This window comes from Frieseomelitta varia, unplaced genomic scaffold (assembly GCF_011392965.1).
Source record: "Frieseomelitta varia isolate USP_RPSP 00005682 unplaced genomic scaffold, Fvar_1.2 scaffold_741, whole genome shotgun sequence".
Lineage (NCBI taxonomy): Eukaryota > Metazoa > Arthropoda > Insecta > Hymenoptera > Apidae > Frieseomelitta > Frieseomelitta varia.
The window spans coordinates 1-20,536 of record NW_025110525.1 but is presented as its reverse complement, the minus strand read 5'-3'; the positions used below and the strand labels follow the sequence as shown (position 1 = coordinate 20,536).

General features: G+C 35.7%; 3 long non-coding RNA genes across 6 annotated transcripts; 2 read left to right on the top strand and 1 right to left on the bottom strand.

Moving 5' to 3' along the window:
* The first annotated feature begins 837 nt into the window (after nucleotides 1-837).
* LOC122535585 lies at nucleotides 838-6,215 on the top strand. Its single transcript, XR_006308213.1, has 3 exons — nucleotides 838-1,155; nucleotides 5,658-5,749; nucleotides 6,030-6,215. It is a non-coding gene; the product is annotated as an uncharacterized LOC122535585 (long non-coding RNA).
* On the bottom strand, nucleotides 4,547-16,779 carry LOC122535583. Of its 4 annotated transcripts, none has more exons than XR_006308211.1 (3): nucleotides 7,243-7,923; nucleotides 4,815-5,057; nucleotides 4,547-4,742 (listed from the first exon to the last, which is right to left on the bottom strand). It is a non-coding gene; the product is annotated as an uncharacterized LOC122535583 (long non-coding RNA). The 4 variants fall into 4 exon arrangements; XR_006308209.1 differs by having other exon boundaries at nucleotides 4,847-5,057; XR_006308210.1 differs by lacking the exon at nucleotides 7,243-7,923 and adding an exon at nucleotides 16,764-16,779 and having other exon boundaries at nucleotides 4,547-5,057.
* LOC122535584 lies at nucleotides 6,987-17,474 on the top strand. The gene is made up of 3 exons (XR_006308212.1): nucleotides 6,987-7,297; nucleotides 8,863-11,305; nucleotides 11,476-17,474. It is a non-coding gene; the product is annotated as an uncharacterized LOC122535584 (long non-coding RNA).
* Nucleotides 17,475-20,536: the final 3,062 nt, after the last annotated feature.

Below are 20,536 nucleotides of genomic sequence, written 5' to 3'. Positions count from 1 at the left end.
TGGTATTTTAAATAAAAGAGGCACATTATGTTATTAATGGTATTTTTGTAGATGGACAAATTTCGTAAATTAATTTCTTTCTTCTTTTAAATGAAACCGTATAATTTTAAATACATTCGATTTATCTGGACTATTCCTATAAAAACCTATTAAGCTATTAAATTATTGTAAGTAGCATAGTTTAAAAAGTATTAAATCATTTGTATTGAAAAACTATTTAGGAAATATTTTAGCACTGCTTTTGTGAAATTTATTGCATGAAAGACAATATGAACACAAATGAATAGAAGAATACCGTTCCTATCTTTCGTCTATCATATGATAGGCTAAAATATCTTCTAGTGGTTTCTCGATATGAACTTAAATTAATTTTATAAAAAAATATCCAGATAAATCGATTGTTGCGTTCAAAATTATATGACTTTATTTTAAAAAATAAAGCTTTCCTACCTGCAAAAAAATAATTTGCACGTACGACGTCCTCCTATGAACCAAATAATTTTTATTAAAAAATTTCTTTCACAACTTTGTTCTTTCGTTTTCAGTACATCCTGTGGATATACAAAATTCTCACAGCCCACCACAATCTATCAATTATTAACGTATCATATGAACGTACTCTTCGTATGATAAAATGAGTTATAAGTTAAAAATATATAACCAATATATAAGTTAAAAATAATTTATATTATCTGAAAGCTATAAGAAATCAAAATAGAAAACGCATTCGAATTTCAAATTTTGAAGGAATTCTAGTGAAAAATCCTTGACCTTCCTAGAAATACAATTCTTTCTTTTAGAATATTAATTTAATACTGTTCGATTGTGCGCATTTCTATTCCATAGACACGTCATCGTCGTAACGATATCGATCCGCACACGAGCAAACAATTGTGTCATTACTTAGCAGTCTTTCTAATATCCATGATAATGATCTGAAACGAGGGAAATAGCAAGAGAGTAGAGTGTTAAAGTTCATCTAGTGTTAGTGTTCTTTTCCGACTTACGATGTTCAAGTTTAAAATTATTAGGCAAACCACCATGCCGTTGTTTGTGACGAAACTTCTGTTCAGAATACGTATCATTAGGAATGCTTGTCGTAGTAGTCGAAACATTATACAACAAGCAACGAATCGATAAATATTTTTTGGATTGGTAAGTAAGCATCTCCAAAGTAGGCTCCGTGCACTAATTTTCAACATGTCGCACCTTTATACACTACAGCGCTGTTGGTGATAGAAATTAAAATAAAAAAATGTGGACAGTGTTCACATAGCCGTTTCCTCATCGAAAATTATTTATTGAAATGAATCCAATGACATTGAATCTAGTGACGAACAAACATACATATGTATGTACATATAATAATCATAATAAATAAATGCAAAGACATTATTATAAATAATAACAAGACATTATTTAAGAAGCTCATAAAAGCAATTGTTTATTTAATAGATCTCTATAATTTTCTTTTTTACAATAGAATTTTCTACGTGCTATTGTGTATATAAAAAAATATTAGGATACAATGTCGAAAAAAGATTAATATTTCTTGAAATACTTCAAATTTTATACAGGATGTGGCTTTTAAATGAAAATATATCTGATTTTTGTTTTTATGAAAATGCTCGAGATAATTTTACACTATTTTTATTATATTTATTTTCATTACTTAAAATCGCATCAAAACGTATATTCATTGAAAGTGGAAAGAATTTTTTAAAAATCATTTTTACAACATTTCTATTATTTTTGTCGATATTCTTATAAAGCATAAAAACTAAAGATCAATCATTTGAATTCCATTCCAATCATTTAATCTAGAGAAATTTTTTCGGGAAACGTATATTAAGTTGAATTTCACGTCAACAGTCACACATATCTATTACAGTTAAGCAGACATAATAATCTGGCATTCACTGCGCAGGAATTAATATAAAATATGGATTTGTAAAAAATGATTTTGTAAAATAAATTATATAATTGACATATATTCAAAGGAATTATGATTCGCCCAAATCGTTTGAGAGCTCACATCGAATTGCCTTTTCAGTCTCTCCTGCTGATCATCGTTTTGTTTCACATAAAACAATAGCCTTATTTTTTTTTTTAGGAACTATAGTCCTCTACACCCCGTGTTTATGTCTCTACTACCAAGTGGGTTCTGTATACTACAGAATTTCTTTACAGTTTTGTCAAAAATTTAATGACATATTTTAACATAATTTATTGAAATTTTATACGAATTCAAAATTCGATCGCTTTCAACGATTGTCATCACGATTTTCAGAATGACAAATGAAAAATTAGTGATAGTTTAGTCACAGACAAGGTATATGAATTCATGTGGTTTAGTATTTGTTGTCTCTGAGTCTCAGGTATTCACTCTAACTCGATCAAAATCATCCAAAACGATTTAACTCCGAAATGTCAAATACTCGGATAATTTGCGCAAATTTTTATTTAATAATAAATAATAAATAATAAAAAATAGTTGAAACAGGTCTCATTATAACTTCGTGAAAAAACATATAACACTTCAACATAGTAAGAAAAGTTATTACTGCAAATAAAACATTGAAATTGAAAATTATAAAATAATTTATTGAAATTGACTATAATAACATTTGCATTATATACGGAAAGTTACGAAAGATAATATTAAAATAAAAATCGCGAATAAGATTAAAAATAATTCTGATCTGCTGTTATCATTCTGATGCGCTATTATCAATATAATCTTTGTCAGCAGTAATCATTACGATTGGTTATTTACAGTTTCTTTTTCTAGTTAACAGATTTGCGACTGCACTGAATCTACTGAATATGATAGAGAAAATACAATTAAAATCTTTTGTACTATGACATATAAAATGTAGTTAGCTGCTTTTGGTAACCATCTTTAAATTTAAATTTCAATTAATATTGAACTTATTTGTTGTTAGTTCTATCAGTTGTTCTTATAATTTTGGAGATTAATATTTAATAAGCAAAATGAATATTTAATTAATTATGCTAACAAAAATATAATTTTGAATAAACATTCATAATCTAATTTTAAACTTTCGTGACTTTAAATATACATTCATTCTAAGCCATGATAGTCCAAATATTCGAAATATTTATCCTAATTACGAGCAAAATACATATATGATAAAATCTATTAAAAATACCAAAAGTTTATGTAACCATAATTCCAAAGTTGCTGATAATTTCTAGTAAAAATGTTGTAAGAAGCGCTGAATATTTCCCTTTAAAACGGTTTCTGTTTCATCTCGATACGATTTCTGGTTCTTGAGATATCATCGTGTAAAGGGAAAGGTAATTTTTGGCCAGTCTCTATCTCTGTCCTTGTTTGCCTCCTCTCTTTCGCGTAGCTCGTCACTGATCTATCACACAGTGATTGTGAGTTAAAGTGATAATAAGTGACAGACAGAGTTCCAGGAAAAAATATAGATTACAGTTTTAACTCTTATATATAAACTTTAAAGCGCTGTATCTTCCAAACAGATTGAGATATTGATATGAAACTATTTTACACTTTTTACTATTTTTTGGAGGTGTTCCAAGGATTTCCCCATTGCTTTTAAAAAGTATATTTTTAATTTCTTTCTTTTTTTACAAATTTGTAATAATTATATATACATACGTTATTATATAGAGTGGCTCAGTTCCTTCCGATTAAAAGGTATAAAATATTTTTTCTGATGAAACAAAATGAAAATGAGATTTGAAAAAATGAGATTTCAATTGTTTCGGGTGAAATCCAACGATATCGAATATCAGTTTCAAAAGAATTTCGTTGAATTTTTTAGACTTTTTGGAGAATTTAATCGTTTAACATGAGAAGAACAATTTTGGCTTTGAAATTTTGACGATTCTACTCGCGTTTTATCAATCTTGCTTCTTTTCTTCGTCGAGGGGCAAATTCCGCGGCGACGGAAGAAGACATAAGATCCTTCCTTCATCCTTCAAGTCCCATAAGCATACACGAAACCCGACGAGAATTGTTCAAACCGTTCACAATATCATCGATAGAAAAGCGGTGATTAGACAAAGACAAAGATGACCACAAGTGTGAAGGAAGTATCACAACCAAATTTATTTGTCCTTTCTGGGAAAACTTCGAGATAATACTCTGTATAAGAAATCTAAAATTCAATAAAGTTAGTTCAGTTAAGCTATTGAAAGATACACTTGAGGAACTCTCTCGTACCTTGACGAATCTTATAGTATTTTAATATTCAATATTACGACTTTAATATTTTAACTTTTCTGTAACGAATCGCAAACCACGATAGACAACCCACGATCATTGTAGTGAAACAGTAGCGTTTTCTTCTATAATAACATTAGAAATACGTTTCCTAACATAAAGTGACATCACTGCTCAATGCTATCGGTATTTTTAAAAGTAATCTCCTACTATCACTATGAGAGAAATGATGCTGATGCTTGACTCTCCTAATAAACAGAACTTCTTTAACAATCTTGCGGCACATGAACGAACACCTTGTTCAATCCAACCTCGTGTCAGCGTCGACTCACTCTTGCTCGATCAAACGATCAGAATTGCGTTCTTCGTGTCTCTTCTCCAACAACGACTTGATCACCTGGATGTTATACGCCGGACTGGATAAATTATCGACTGAATAATCTTCTGCTTCTTCAGGGATTTGATCATTTCCTAAATTTTCTTTTCTGTATATCGACCTTCGGTGGCATTGTCCTTAGCCTTGTACCTGAAACGCGAATCGATGAGATCTCGAAACATTCCACGGAATTTTAAACTGGTCGGAATTCATCATTCTCACCTGGTGGTTCAACCGACCGACAGCATACTTACTTTACATACGCTCTGGCTTTAGTCAGGAAAGATTCTGCCTTGACTAGCATGGCGGTCGCATTCACTGGCACAAGTCGGTACGTTATTGCAAAATTTTTCCAAGATAGGTTTATTCGTGTTAAAAGCCTCGATGCTTTTGAATTCTAGCTTGATGTCCTTGCTAACGTTCTTCGCAACCATCTTGTTGAGGAATTCCTCCAGCGTTAGATTGCTACAAATGTGATAAAATATAAAAATTACTGATTACAAATTACAAAAATTAATCAAGATTAGTGATTTACTTTAACAATGATTAACTAATTAATGATGTCGATTATTATAATTGCTATTTAGTAATTGATTACAGAAATGATTACAAAGTTATCCATTACTGTCCAACTCTGGTCCCATCCCTATACGTGATGAAAATAATATAACATTTAATAAGAAAAATATATCACGTTGACAGAACCGACGGATAGTTAATGTATGTATTATATACTGTCTACATATCCTTTACAGTAAAGAATCTTTTTCCTTTTGCTTGAATAAATTAGATCAAATTAAATTCCACAGTGAACATAATTCAGAAAGTTTCATCGGATAATAAACCAAATTGTTCTCAAGTGGATATAGAATTTGAATTAATATTAGAATTAGAATTAATGTTTGAATTAGAACAGAATATCTAAGTAACAGGTATTACTTCTAGTTATTAGAAATTAGTTATATTAATTCCAGTTACATTTTATTCTGATAATATAATATTCGTATAATAAGATGTTTGAAAAACAGAGATACATAAGAGAGATTTTACTATATTATGTTTAAGGTTACGTCAACCGGAAAAGATAAGACAAAGCAGAAACATTTAAACATTTGCGTGCTCTCTTCCGATTCACAAATTTAGGTACATATTCATAGGTAAATATCGAACAGGTATTTTTTTGAGTATGTTAGAAATTGTCACATTAAAATGACATAACTTCATTCATTTTTCATTTTCTGAATTTAATTTGTTTTATAATGACAGATTGCTGCAATGATAAAAAATTAATGCCTGTTATGAAAAAACAGTTAAATTCGTAGATTTTATTAGTAATAAATAAATTAAATTTCTATCCAATTGCGTATAAGATTCACACAAATTCTACTCTCACGTATAAATGTTCAATTTTGTGAATAGTGATCTTATCTCTTCTAGTTTCATCTAAAGAGCATTCAGAGATACGTCAATATACGAACAAAATACAGAGAAGAGAAGATAAATTGCAGAAGACCTGATCATTCTGATGATATATCGTTAACCCAACAGCACATACGTGAAGATTCAGCGGAACGACCAATCTGATAATTAAATTATAATTTGTCCAACTGTAAATATTGTTTCGCAGAGTCTAATAAAATTAATATTCGTATATATCTGTATGTATTACATATACGTATTAATGTCATTTTAAAGAAACACAAAACATTAATTAAAATGATATTGATCCGATGTCAACTGTCCCTGAAAACCCTAAACAAAACAGACCCGCCAACTGGAAATGACAACAGAAGGTATTAATCGACCGCGGTGGCCGTTAATACTTTTTATCAGCATGAAAAAATGTATAAAATAGTCTGGAGTTACCGAATAACTTCTTCATCCTAATAAAAAAGTCTAACGTCTTAAATTGAAAGATTTTTGTATATTTAATTACGATTGTTGATAACCGTCTCGCGATTAATTGGAGAATGTTTCGACCACGGTTTTTTCGTTTCTTGAAGCTATCTGAGCTTCAATACTTTCTTTTCGTCTCATTTTTTCAAATGAAATCATCTCCTAGTTGGTTGCAAAGATTAAAATCTTGACATTCTGGAATCTTACAGTTAGTACGAGATTATAGTGAAGCGGCGAGAAGAGCTGTGAATAAAGAGGAGAACTGTGTGAGGCTAGTAGAGCGATGCGATGCGTGTTTATAGTGACGCGGAGAAAACCGAGGAGCGAAATGCTACAGCAAGTCATTCTTCTCAATATGTCTCAAGATATTTTCGAGGAAGCAACAAAAGCTCGTGCTTGTAGAAAATATTGCAAATTAAATATCACATATTAGCAAGATCAGAAGATAGAAAAAAGTAATAAATAATAGAAATAATAAAAAAATAAATAAATAATAAATAATAAAAAAACAGAAATAATAGATATATAAATACTTTGATCTTCAATTGAATGCTATTGAATGCGATAGAATACTACCGAATGCATCCGAATGCATCCGAATGTTGCCGAACGCGTTGATCTCCGCTAGTAGAAACAAACTTTTTTGATTCTAGCCATACCGTTACTATACGCCGCTTTCTTCGCAGTTCTCCTCGCCGCTCCACTGTAAACACTTTCATTACATTACATTGATTTGTTTTGTCGCGATTCTCACCTTGCCGCTCACCAATGATTTCAGAAATACGAGGGACCGCTACGATGAATAAAATGTACTTAATCAAATGCAAGTATACACACGATACGTAACTTTACTAACAAGCTATAACGAGCTTGTTTGTCGAATTTGGTTTTGCTCGAAAGTGTATAACAGTTCTAACAGAAATAAGTAATTTCTCGAAGTTATTAATTTGTAAAGTAGAAAAACAGCAGTGACTGGATGCTGAATTTTACGAGTGGTGACTGTAAGAGAAAGGGAAGTGAATTTTGAGTAGTTTCAGAAGGAAAAGAGTGATTGTACAAGGATTGGGAGGTGGAAGTAGAGAGGAGCAGGTTTGAGTTTAGGGAGAAAAGGAAGTAGGACAGAAGTTAAAGCGAAAACAGGCGTGAGAAGGAAATTAAAAAGGAAAGAAAGTGAGGTTAGAAAATAGCGGGTTGGAGAAACGAAAGCAGTGCCGTCTACTGGGGATCGGTAATAAGAAAGTGAGCTTAGTCGATAAAGAAGATATTGGGAGGAAGTAGAGAATTAAGGAATATAAAAGGAGGGATAAAAGTGGAGAAATTTGTGGAAGAAAAGAAGAGAGGAGCGGAGAGCAGTGAAGCAGGTTTAGATAAATAGTGCAGAAGAAGGATAGAAGCAGAGAGAGAGAGAGAGAGAGAGAGAGAGAGAGAGAGAGAGAGAGAGAGAGAGAGAGAGAGAGAGAGAGAGAGAGANCAAGCGACGCGAAGTATGCGTGAGCGCGATTAAAGGGAGAGAAAGAGAGAGAGAGAGAGAGAGAGAGAGAGAGAGAGAGAGGTTAAGTATGAGTGGGATAAGGAAAATAAAGAGATAGAATCACTAAAACAGGGAAAGAATAAAATGAAAAAAAGATGGCGGGTGTAGAAGAGCTTAAAAATATGATACAGGAAATGGGGCAGCAGCAGCAGATGATGATTCAAGGATTAGGCGATTGTGTAGAAAAGAAAATTGGAGTAGAGATGAGGAAACTCAAAAATGAAATAAAGGAAGAAATGCGAAAGATAGACGAGCGAATGAGGTTAAAGAAAGAATGTGTAAGCTGGAAGAAAGAAAGAGAGTGATAGAGGGAAAAGAAGGGGAGAGAAGAGAGAGACGAAAAAGGGACAGGAGGTAAAGAGTAGGATTACTGCTATAGAAAAAAAGTTAGAAAGAAAGAAGAGAGAAGAGTGGAGAAGGAATATTACAATAAAAGGAATAAATTGGAACGAAAAGGAAAAGGCAAAGGTAGCAAAAAGGATACTGGAAAAAAAAATCGGTGGAAAGGTGAAAATAGAGAGCATAAACAAGGTAACAGGAAGAAGTGACATGATACTAGTGAAAACAGGAAGCTTAGAGTAAAAGAGAGACATTATGTCCAAGAAATATAAGCTTTAAGAAACAGCCTGCTTTGTGGAATAAATTGGTTGACAAAAGGTTTGTCAAAAACATCTTGAAATTAATCGTTATTGATTGATTCGATATTTTGTCCGACCGACAATATCAGTCGATCATATGAACGATTTTTATCGTCGTACGATACTCAATTAGAACCTAATACATGGATGATTTTACTTTCGTAAGATGTTGGATAAGAAATTTTTATCGTTCAATTGTTTTCAGAGGATGTCAAGGAAAAGCAATTACGTGTTGCGCAGCGGAAGATCTTAATTTAAATTATCGCCCTCTGCAAGATAACCGTCTTCAAGGATCGCTGTTTCAAGTTAAATTCATCGTCATGCATGTGCGTTCTCATTGACATTTTCACCGTTTTCTTCAAAAAACTACGAATCACAAAAAGTAAAGAAAGATTTATTAGTATGTTAGGCACATCTTTTTAGCGATTTTTCGATGTGGCGATATCAGTGAAAGAATCAATTCATTGATTAACACCCTGTGCGCGGAGCAGATCGAGTTTGACAAAGACCGCAATATCGAATTCGTGCCAGAGTGCGGTAATGAAAAACGGCGCCCAGCAACCATGTGGTATCTCCGAGGTCATCGGCAATTTTAAAGGCGGTCTGCAGTCAGTTGCCATCTGCAATTCCAAGGTTGACCTAATCAAGATCCTCAATAAGTAAGAGGAACTGCATTTTATCGTACTTCGTCTCGTCTCTGTCTTGTGTCCTCGTCCTTCTGACGTTAATAACGAGCCATGCAGTGGTTCAAGAAAGTGCAACGAGTTCAAAATACTTCTGAGAAGCAGATTATCAGTCAAGGACAAGACTCGAATGGCCATCGAGAGGTCGAACCGATATAAAAGTGTCTGGCACTTACTCGAACTGGCGAATTCTATTATCTAAGGCCGAATTACAAAAGGCTAATTGTCGCGATCTTGTGCACCGATGCACTCCGATATGAAAGTCGATGGACAAGTCTCTGGCGTGGAACGAAGATCGTTGAACGATCACTACATTGTGTCTCGTAGTCTCACAGAGGGAAAAGAAGATGAGACAAATGCCTTCCTCTTTCTTTTCCATTTTCGAGACGTTTGTGAAAGAAAATAAAATGAAGACGCTGGTAACTATGACACAAATAGCGCCCATGGTCTAAGAGGAGAGGGGATAAGGATTTTCTCTCCTGTAGCGACAAACTTGTGTAATCCTGCTCTGTAAAATCGCGTCACGATGATCTTAATTTTCGTGGACAATGCCGAAGGAATCCGACAAGGCTTTACGATTTCCAGTTCCATCGATGGAACTCTCTCCAGAAATTTTCCATTGCAAATGAACTGCAATATTGTGCCGCGCACGCTTCGGACGATCGTGCGGTTCTCGCGCAAACTGTTATCACAATCATGACAGTATCAAACTCGATCAGTTGACTGGGAAGTACAGTGCAGAACAAAAAGATATGTTACTGCTCATGTATGTTCAGTTTAGAATACACATTTTTAGTACACTGTGTATATCGTACTTAACATTGTACGTAAATACACAAAAAGATCAGTTTCTCGGAACTTGGTTTACGAATGTTATGAAAAGAAATGTAAATATGTACGAGCTCCTTCTAGTGGGACAAAATTATACGTCGCATGTATATTTTCAGATCCTCGTTAGTTGTTGCTGAAGCATTAACAAGAGTAAACGTATCGAGTATAATCGTAAGCAGTGTGGAGTGCATTATTTTCAATTCATTTCTAGTTCAAAACTGAATCGAGCAAAGGATCTGAAGAGCAATTTATAGAATTTCGTTGTTTCGATCTCAGAGGTATTCTATTTCAAAAATTGTGAAATTAGTTAATCGAAATCGTGTACTGCTTGCTTTGTTAAAAAAGTCTGATAATTCAAGGAAAAAAAATCTAATGGACGTCCACATCCGTGCTAACAGAGTGATAGAAAGGAGCCATTGTACGTGAAGCTTCTAACTCTAAAAAAACTGGAAGAGAAATTGCGAAGGCAGCACGACTAATGATAAAAAAAAAAAGAACATATTACGTGTTTTAAAAAGTTATAAGCATTCGAAACGTTATAAAAAAGAACATATTACGTGTTTTAAAAAGTTATAAGCATTCAGATATTGAAACACTGACTTTCTTCAACATAGCATAAAGAGAAATGCTTAGAATTTGTCACGAGTCATATACATTAGAAGAAACAATGGAGGAATATTTAGCGACTAGAAAAAGTTCAATTTGGAGAGTCCGAATTACAATAACTATTACTTCTATGATTTAAAAAAGAAGGATGTTATATTAAATTGTAGACAAATGGAAGAAGGAGGAATTATACTATGAGCACGGGAAAAATAAGTTTCATTTGCAGCAGAATGAATAGTCAAAAATATATTTTTATTGACGAACAATTAAGGAAATATGTCGCTGGACTGGCCGACAAGGTTCATAAATATTACAGAAAATGTATAGGCAGACTTATCTACGAAAGTTTACAGGAGGAATATAGTTTCAAACATTCAAGAATTAATTAAAAATAATAGAAAAATGGAATGATTTGCCACAAAATAAAATTAGAAAATTATATAAATCAATTTCAAAGCGTTTAATTGATGGAACAAGAGGAAAGGTATGATCACGAAATATTGATGAACCATCTAAACCAATCTGCAGGTATGTTTCATACAGTCTATCGTATCATTTTGTTCCATTTGCATCAGCTCGTATTTACATTTCTTTCGACAACATTCACAAACCAAGTTCCTGATTTTTCGTGTGTTTATGTACAATATAAAATATATACATGGTGTACTAAATATGTATTATCTTTCGTGTGTATTCAGAACCGAGCACATATGAGGGATGGCGTATCATTTTGTCCCGGACTCTACCTAATCTTACGTGACCAACTGGTGGGGACAACGCTCGTAAATCTGTTTGGGTAGCCGAGAACAGGAATTCCTCGTCCGTCCAGCATTAATCATCGATCTCGATTGCCTGCTAATCAAGATGCTGCTGATATCACGCTCTCTTCGTTCGATTCAACGGATCCAACTTGAAGCGTGCCGATCTGACTTCGACGTATAAGTAGCGTTGAGCAGATCGGTGGCTTGCTGTCTTTCAACATTAATGAAAGTCAGCTGATTCAAGATAGAGTTGTTTTAAGATTAGATTGGTAGGATTAAGGAATGTAAATTGTCGTAAGAGGAAGATTGATAAAATTTGAGTGAGTTTGATAGTCGAGCCTTGACCTGTGGTATGTCGTTGGGTTGCTCCGAAACTTGTGTGCGCACTGTGCGATTGTCAAAACATTAACTGTCGTTTTTTTTTTTATTTAATTAATCAGGATGTCTCGTCTGCAGTACCCTGGGCCTGGAGTGCCCTTTAACTTGCATAAAGATTGATATTATTAGTTTGTGGATATTTATGTGGTTTGTTTGCAAGGTGAGGTGAAGTTAGGCTTGCAGGAAAAGTTTCAAATAACCTGCAGGTTCCCTGATACAGTTTGAATCTGAAGGTTTTGGTTTGTTAGGTTAATGTGTATTTAGGTAATTTGACCTTGACTTGAGTGGTTTTCGACTTGATAGTTGCCTGTTTCCCTGATGAGGGGGTTTTGATGGTGTTGTAGGCCTCGGATAGTGAGTTTTGCATATACTGCTTGATCGTGGAGATGTTGGCTAATTAATGGAGCTGTGCTACAGCTGTGTCCCTCTGTTTATTGAGAATGATTCTAAGGAATTTGTTTTGTATGATTTGTATTTTGTTGATATGTGCTTTGGCAGCAGAGGTCCAGATTTGATATTCATAAGTAATTATTGGTCTTACGCATGTTAGATAAGAATTATTGGTCTTACGCAGTAAGATTTTGATGTTTTTCTTGAGTTTGCTATTTCGGGCTATATATCCTGAATACTGCTGAGTATGTGAGAGCAGTTCTTTTTTCTATGGCTTTAGCCCATGCGAGTTTATTGTCTAGTGTTATTCCTAGGTAATTGGCCGTATTGGTCCATGGGATGGAGTGTTCATCGATCAGCACTTTAGCTGTGACTTGCAGGGGTCTGCGGGAGAATGTGATGGCCTGAGTCTTTTTTGGGTTAATTTTTAGTCTCCATTTTTTCGTGTATTCAAGTATGGCATTGATGTGGGTTGATGTGGCTTCGTTGCCTGTGTCGGGTTCCATGATGACGCGTATATGGCAGTATCGTCCGCATATATGGCGGTTTGGGTGTTAGTGGTGGTGGGAATGTCGTTAATGTATATACAGAAAAGCGTTGATCCGAGTGTCTGATTTGGTCCCTTGTACTGATACATAGAATTGTCTGTTTTGTAAATAGTTTTCGATAATGTTGATGATTGGGGTGGGAGTTCTGATTTTTCGTAGTTTGTACAGTAGGGCCTCATGCCAGACCGTGTCAAACGTTTTCTCGAGGTCGAGTAGTATCTGTTGTGTTATCCTATTTTTGTTTAGTTCTATTGTGGTGTATTCCGTAACTCTTTGTAGTTGATTAATACACAAGTGCTTTTTACGGAATACAAATTGCTGTGGTGTAATTATGTTGTTGTTAAGATGCTCGAGGAGATGGTGGTGAATTTTTCTAGTACTTTACTTAGTGTGTTTAACAGGCTGATGGGCCTGTAGCTGGTGGCTTCTGTGGTTGGTTTACCGGGTTTGGGAATCGGATGAATTTTATCTAGCTTTCAAGTTTTGGGGAAGTATGATAGTTGGAGACATGCTTTGAAGATGTAATATATTTGCACCGCGATTTTTTTAGGAAGATTTTTTAGTTCGTCGTTTGTGATCTTGTTTGGACCGGGGGCTTTGCTGTTTGGTAGCTTTGTGATTATTTTGTGTATGATGTGAAGGGTTATGGTGATATGCGTTGTGGAGAGTGGAAGTGTTTCCCTTGTTGTGGTAGTGGTCTGTGGGGAGGGCTGGTTAATCAGATTGTTTGCAGTGTTGGGTTGTAACTCGTCGTTGTGTGTTTTGGCGAAGTATGCGGCAAGGGCATTTGCTTTATCTAGGTCCGTGTAGTGTGTGGAGTTATCTGCAGGTTCATTTAGCGAAGGTATGGGGGAGTTTTTTAGTCCTGTCATCTTGTACGTCTGCCATAGTGTGTAATCTGGTTTCTCTATTTTTTCTAGGCAGTTTTGCCAGATGTTGTTTCGGGTGGTTTTGATTCTTTTTTGTATGAGTGTTATTAAGATGTTTTTCTATAGCTTGTGTAGCGGGTGCCCCGTCTTTTGGTATTTTCTTCTGTGTCTGTTGCGATTCGTTATTAGGATTTGCAAATGTGGATCAGTGTACCCTGTTTTGTCTATGGTTTTGGTGAGTCGAGAGGCATTGTAGTGGGCATGGTGTATGTTCTTCTGGAGCGTGTTGATCTGTTTGTCTATGTCTTCTTGACTGCTGATGTGTTGGTTTAGCTGAAACGTGTTGCAGATTTTTCTGTATAGTTTCCAGTCTGTGTGTCGTGTGTTCCGTTTTTTCTTCAGATATTGATTGGTATGAATGGATAGAATTACTGGGAGGTGATTCGAGGATAGGTCGTCTATTGTTTTGATGGAGTATTCTAGTTGTATGTTGGATAAGAAGATGTCTATGTTTGAGGGTTTGCAATTGGGTTGTCTGTATGTGTAGGTGGGGGAGTGAAGGAGTTGATATTGGCCTGCGAGGAAGTGATTTTTTAGAGCCATTGGTGTTCCTGGTAGAGTTATTCCAGTCCTGGTGTTTAGCGTTGCAGTCGCCCCCAGTGATATATGTTACATGTTTATTTTGATGAGTAACCTGGTTTAGATCTTCTGCGGTGATCTTGTGTCTGGGAGGAACGTATACTGCGGTGATAACCAGGGGAGGTATTGTTTTGATTTTAATTGTTATGGTTTTCACAGGAGAGGTTGTGATCTGAGTATAGTCCTAGGAGGGGATGTTTTTGTGGGTGGCTATCAGGACTCCTCCTCGCCGGGGCTCACCTAGGGCGAAAGTCCAGTCTTTCCTTCGTACGTTGTATTGAGAAAGGTGGAGTTTGTCGTTGGGTCCAAGCTAAGTTTCAGTGATGATGGCAATGTCTATTTTTTGTTCGAGGAGAAATCTTTGCAGTTCGTGTTTTTTGTTTTGGATGCTTGTAGCATTCCATAGCATGAGGTTGAGTGTATGATTAGTAGCCAGCTTCCAATTCCTTGACAATAAGGATTGTAGCCTTGACTCTTTCGATGTTAGAGGTGCATTTGGTGTAGTGCTTTTGTATCAGTTCTAGGATTCTAAGAAAGATCTGAGTGTTTGACTTCAACAAGCTATGATGCTGTTGAGGTTTGTGTTTGTACTTGGATAATCTTGTGGGGGTGTTTGCCTCGTTAGTGCGTTGGCGTAGGAGTGTGGTCTGTTTCATGTGTCCGGTGGCAGCGGAGTGTTGGGGCTGGGAGTTTTTGATGGAGTTTTGGCGTTTGGTAAGGAGGGATATGCTTGCGAGGGAGATTGGAGGGGGGAATAAGTGTTTTGAAGTTGCTGATTCTTGTAGAAGTTTTTCTTGGCCAAATAGGCTATGAGTACTGGGCATTTTGAATAGTTTGCCGTATGGTTTCCTTGGCAGTTTGTGTAGGTTGGCGGGGCTTCTGGCTTTTTGGTGCATTCTTTTGTGTTGTGTGGACCGGCACACTTGACACATACTGCGTTTTTGTTGCAGTTAGTAGAGGAGTGTCCGTACGCCTGGCAGTGGTAACATTGAATTGATAGTCTTTTAGATTCGTACTTCTCCCAGTAGACTTTGATGTTTTCTATAAATGGTTTACATTGGCTAGTGTGGTGCCTGGTGCAAAGGTGACCCTGTAGACCGGGTATTTGGTGTGTGCAGGCAGCTCCGTGCAGTTTAGTGCTTTGAGTCCTTGGGCTTTCAGGTTATTTATTATTATTTTTCATTTAACTTAACCGGGCCCTTCAGAACTACTGTTAGGATTTTTTCGGTGGAGACTGTGAAGGTGTGGAACTGAATGTTTTGTTTTCGGCATACCTATTTGAAATCGTTGTAGTCCGTTAGGTTATGGAACATGATTTTAAGTTTTTGAGAGACATATTTTATGTAGTATCTATTGTAGTAGCTGGTTTTTAGTGCTTCTAATAATTTTGCGTGATTAATGTTTCCATATAAGTAGATAGGCGGTAGCTTTACGTTGGTAGGTTTCTGGGGAATTTCCGGTTGAGTGTTAAGGTCTTCGTTTGTTTGTTCTGTGTTGGCTCGGTCGGTATCTTGCAATAGGCAGTCAGCGAATATGCTGAATCTATTTTGTGTAGGGATATTAGGTTTTGTTTCCATACCTATGTTAGTTATTTTTGATGGTGAGGGTGATCTCTTCCTTATTGTTATGGGACGGAGCACATATTCCATGGCCTTTCTTTTGGCCGCAGGCCGTGTGTCTGTTTTTTCCACGTCCGTTTTGGGTTTGTATTTTTCTTTTTCCTCGTGTATCCATTGTGTGATGAAGGGAACCTGGGCTGGCACTGTAGCACTACACTATTATCACGAATGACTCCAACTGAACTCTGACTCTAACTCAACTGAACTCGTGATGCAACTCTCGAACTAACTCAACTCCTGTCTGAACTGTAATTAAAAAGTCGAACTCCAACTCATTGCCAGAACTAACTGTCGTTTCCCTTGTGGTCTTATATAGCTGGATTCTATAGTTTAGGGAGGTATGTTAGTTGCTTTCAGATGTGAGCGAGGTCGGTCCCAGAACGTAGTATCTGCACTTTTTAACGGTCCCAGGATGTGTCCCTCGCAATATGGGTTTGGATTTATGGATGTCGTAAAAAAGTTGCGATAAAGTTATTTATCGAGCCTTAAAATTAAGCGTCGGGCATGACGAGCCTTGGAATTGGTAGTCAGGTATGACTAAAATAGAAGATACAAGGTAACGAAGGACATGGAATGAACATGATCACGGGAGATCCCTGCCGTCGAGAAATTAGAAATTGTAAAATTGCTTTCCCTGGCCCGATGAGTTCGTCCTTCGCGGTACCAACTCCACCTTCTTTGTGTTCGGTAAGGCCGAACACAATTATCTTCACGTCTATCTCGAACGAAAACATCGTCCCCCAATTTCAGTTCGAGTCGTGAAAAAAAAAAAGAAAACTAACCGTATTATTAACGTCCTTTGCCCTCCTCCTTTCTTCTACTGCCGCAGTCCCGCTTGGTTCTCGGTAGAGTTGATCTTCGTGCTAGCTTTGTTCTCCAGCTAATGCTCTTGTCATGAGACTACTAGCATCTTCGGCGATTTTACGCTTGACCAGTGGATTTGACAGTTTTCCGGGTAAATTCTCGTTGAACTGACCCAGTGAGGTTCCTCGATTCGTATTTGAAATTTTCGAAGCTGTCACGCTTCCGTTCATCCATTTGTCTCAATGCAGATTTTTAGCGGAGGTTTCTTTCGCACTGTAAAAATCGTTATCGAGCTTGTCTTCGTCCTCGGTCTTCTTCCACGCATCGTCCTCGTCGTCTTCCTCTTTTTTGAACTTACGGATACTTGTAATCTTCGAACCGACTCTCCTCCTATCGAATAGGAGAGTCTGGACTCACTGCAGTTAGGACGATGCGTTTTTCTACCGTTAAAGCGCCAGTCGTATCTATTGTCATGGAAATTATTCCAAACAAAAATATTCATTTAGACTACCAACACTAAACTTCCTTGGTTAATGTGAACAGTATATGGTAGTCGGGGTAGTGTTTCTGTTTGAGTGTTTCGAACACGATTTGTTGCTGGTTCATCCAATGAAATGGTACGTCTCTTTTTTCTTCTTTTTTTTTTATATTTTTGCTTTTATCATCTATTTTTTTTGCTTTATGATTTATTACGACTACTTTCGCACTGTTAATATTAATATTAATTGATAATGATAATTAATTAATTAATAATTATTATTGTTATTAAAAGATTCGTACTGAATCATCATACATTTACCCGCTCAATACAAGGCCAATCATAGGCATACCAGTCGACCATTATCGAAAATATAAATTTTTGAAAATATTATGACAGATTGACAGGTCGCCGTGCCATCTCGCACTCACTCACTCTAATTTGCTCCTGTTCCTTCTCAATGCAATTTTATCGTTTGCTATCTCTTCTGTTTTACTCGTAAGAATGTCTCGACTATGAACAAATCATACATCATCAAAAGAATCACGAGTAACAACAACCTGTCGCGTGTCATTTCATATTTGCTTTTCACGGAGCACCTTGCATTATCATAGCGACTGCAGTTCCGAGTTTGAAAAGTCCGTCTGGAAAATTGCACTCTTGGTTATCCCACCGGTATTCAACGATAAATTATCGAAACGCAGTGGCACCACGCCTCACGTGAGATTCGCAATCAGCTGTCGTCATGATTGAGACATTAACACTAGAACTACCTAAAGGCTAAAGCATAGAATTTTCATCAGAGATATTAAAGTAAAAAAAATAGAAATACAATAGAATACACAAACTTTTATTCATGTATTTTATAAAAAATTATTTAAAACTTCTAAAACAAATTTAAACTTCTAAAAATACACTATTCTGCATCTGTAATCTGTAAGTATGTGTAGAGGACACGATCCAGGCAGCATTATAAATATGTCGTCTTCAACGTGAACCCAGAACGCAGTACTGTCAGGGCTACGAAGTAATTGTGAAATATCTAAAAAAAATTATGAATCATTTTGACCACTTAGATAGTTCCAATGATGGGCCGTGCAAATCCTCAGGCTTCGAGGATTAATTTAACGGTGAAGGTATTGCCGTTGGAGTATTCATCTGAATACTGGAATCCTCACAGAAATGTCCCCGACGATTCTCCAAATCGGGATTTCGCTCACGTCCCCCGAGTAGTTGTTTCTCCCACCAGCTCTGTGTCCACCGCGCGCTCTCTATCTTTTTTTGCCACTCGTTTGCGGCTGTCAGCCAGAATTCCCGACTCAGAATCGATGATCACCGTGACAAGCCAGCTCTCGACGCGTGAATATTTGTTACTTCGTTGTTTTCGCAGTGCTCATTTTGCTCGAGAACGAACGAAACGCGTCTGATGCCGGCACACTGTACGAGTCCAGCATAAAGATTACACTGAATCACATCGCGAAATAAATGTCGTAGAAAACTGAAGCCAGCTTCCGGCAGGCGGCCTGACAAGTCGCGGAATGCAGTGCGCATATGTGCGGCCAATATTCGTTACACCCCTACGCCCCTCGGCTGTCATGTTTTTTCGTATTGCTGCTCGAGGATATTCCAGAAAGGATTCGGAAACCCGATGGGAACTCGAACCTACTCCACTCGAAACGGAAGATGGAAAAAGAAAGATTCGCGTCTTCACGAACAATACCAGTCGTATTCAATACCGATGTTTATCTGCGCGTCTAATATTTTCGATTCGATTTCGCTTCGACAGCTTTCTTTAGATCTCTCCTTCTCAATTCTATACATCTGTTAATTTTGTTTTTAATCATTTGTTTGTTCAAAATATTTAAAGAAATTGTTTTCTATAAATATGAGCAACCGGAATGATACTATAAGTTCAAAATTTCAATTGGTGCGAGAAAAAGAAGCATTAACGATTTACTGCTTTCTTTTCAGACAGTAATTTGAATTTAGTAGAATTCGGTTAATAGTTAACATGGTTGCATATATACTATATTTGTGATCAATTCTAGAACAAGCTGTTGGCATAACATGAAAGAGTCAATGAAGTAAAAATAATAAGTTTGACATGTGCTGTGGTTAGTCACATTTATAGCATCTGTAACGGTCTTTCTTACGCTGAAGATGTTAAATCTAATAATTGGATCATAACGACTGTTCTGAAACTTGATCTCTAATTAAACTAATATATTCCACTTGGAAATTTCCCTCTCTCCATTCAAGTTTACTATTTTCTCATTCCCACTTTCTTATGTTATATGATAATTATTCAACTTTCTTGTATTAACTCCCATATTATCTGTCAACCTAGTTTTTATCAGTGCTAGTTTTTATCAGAAACTATTTTTCACACAAACTTACACAGTTTGTCGACTTTTCTGTGCTTTTTCATTGGACAAATAAATAATAAATACCTAATATTTATGGTCCCTAATATCTAATAATTAGCCAAATCTTTGCTGTGTTGTAAATTAAAAGAGTGTATTTGCAACTTTCGCTTAAACCAAGTCATTAATGCCAAATAGCACAAAAATAATTTATTTAATGGAGTATCCCATTTGATATGTTTCACGCAAATATTTCCTAAACTATTTATTGGAGGTTGGATTTGCACGTGGTGAAGAATGATTGTTCACTCAATGAAAAGTAATTGTAATTTTGTTAATTATAATTTTATTGTTTGTACTTTTAATTAAAATCAACATAACATTAAAGGGAAAAAATAATCTATGTTTTACTGTAACACAAATAATAATCTTTAAATTGCCTTTGGTTTGGTTTTTACTTTTTATTTTTTACCGAATTGCATGCTTCCATCTGTTTTTCCCACACACTAAAACATCTCACACCACCTCCCCCTCCTATTTTTTTTACCTTTGCTTTTTACCTTCACTCATTACACTCATCATTCATACCAACTTTTATCAATTGTTATCTACACTATTCATTATAAAAAAAATATTTCTAACGGATATATCTATAATTCTTACTAACTTCTGTTACGTTTCAAAGGAGGCATCTTTTGGTGATTACAAATCTTGTCTCGTGATGTTTGTTTTTATAAATAAAACTATGCATTTTTATTCACACAGAGATAGACATGTAACATGTTTAGCATGGTAAACTCATCGACCTATTACACATAAAACAGTCTGAAACATTGGAGAACATGCAACTGTTCTCTAGAGATAGAGTAAATCAGTGTTTATTACTTTATTAGAGATAGAATAAATATAA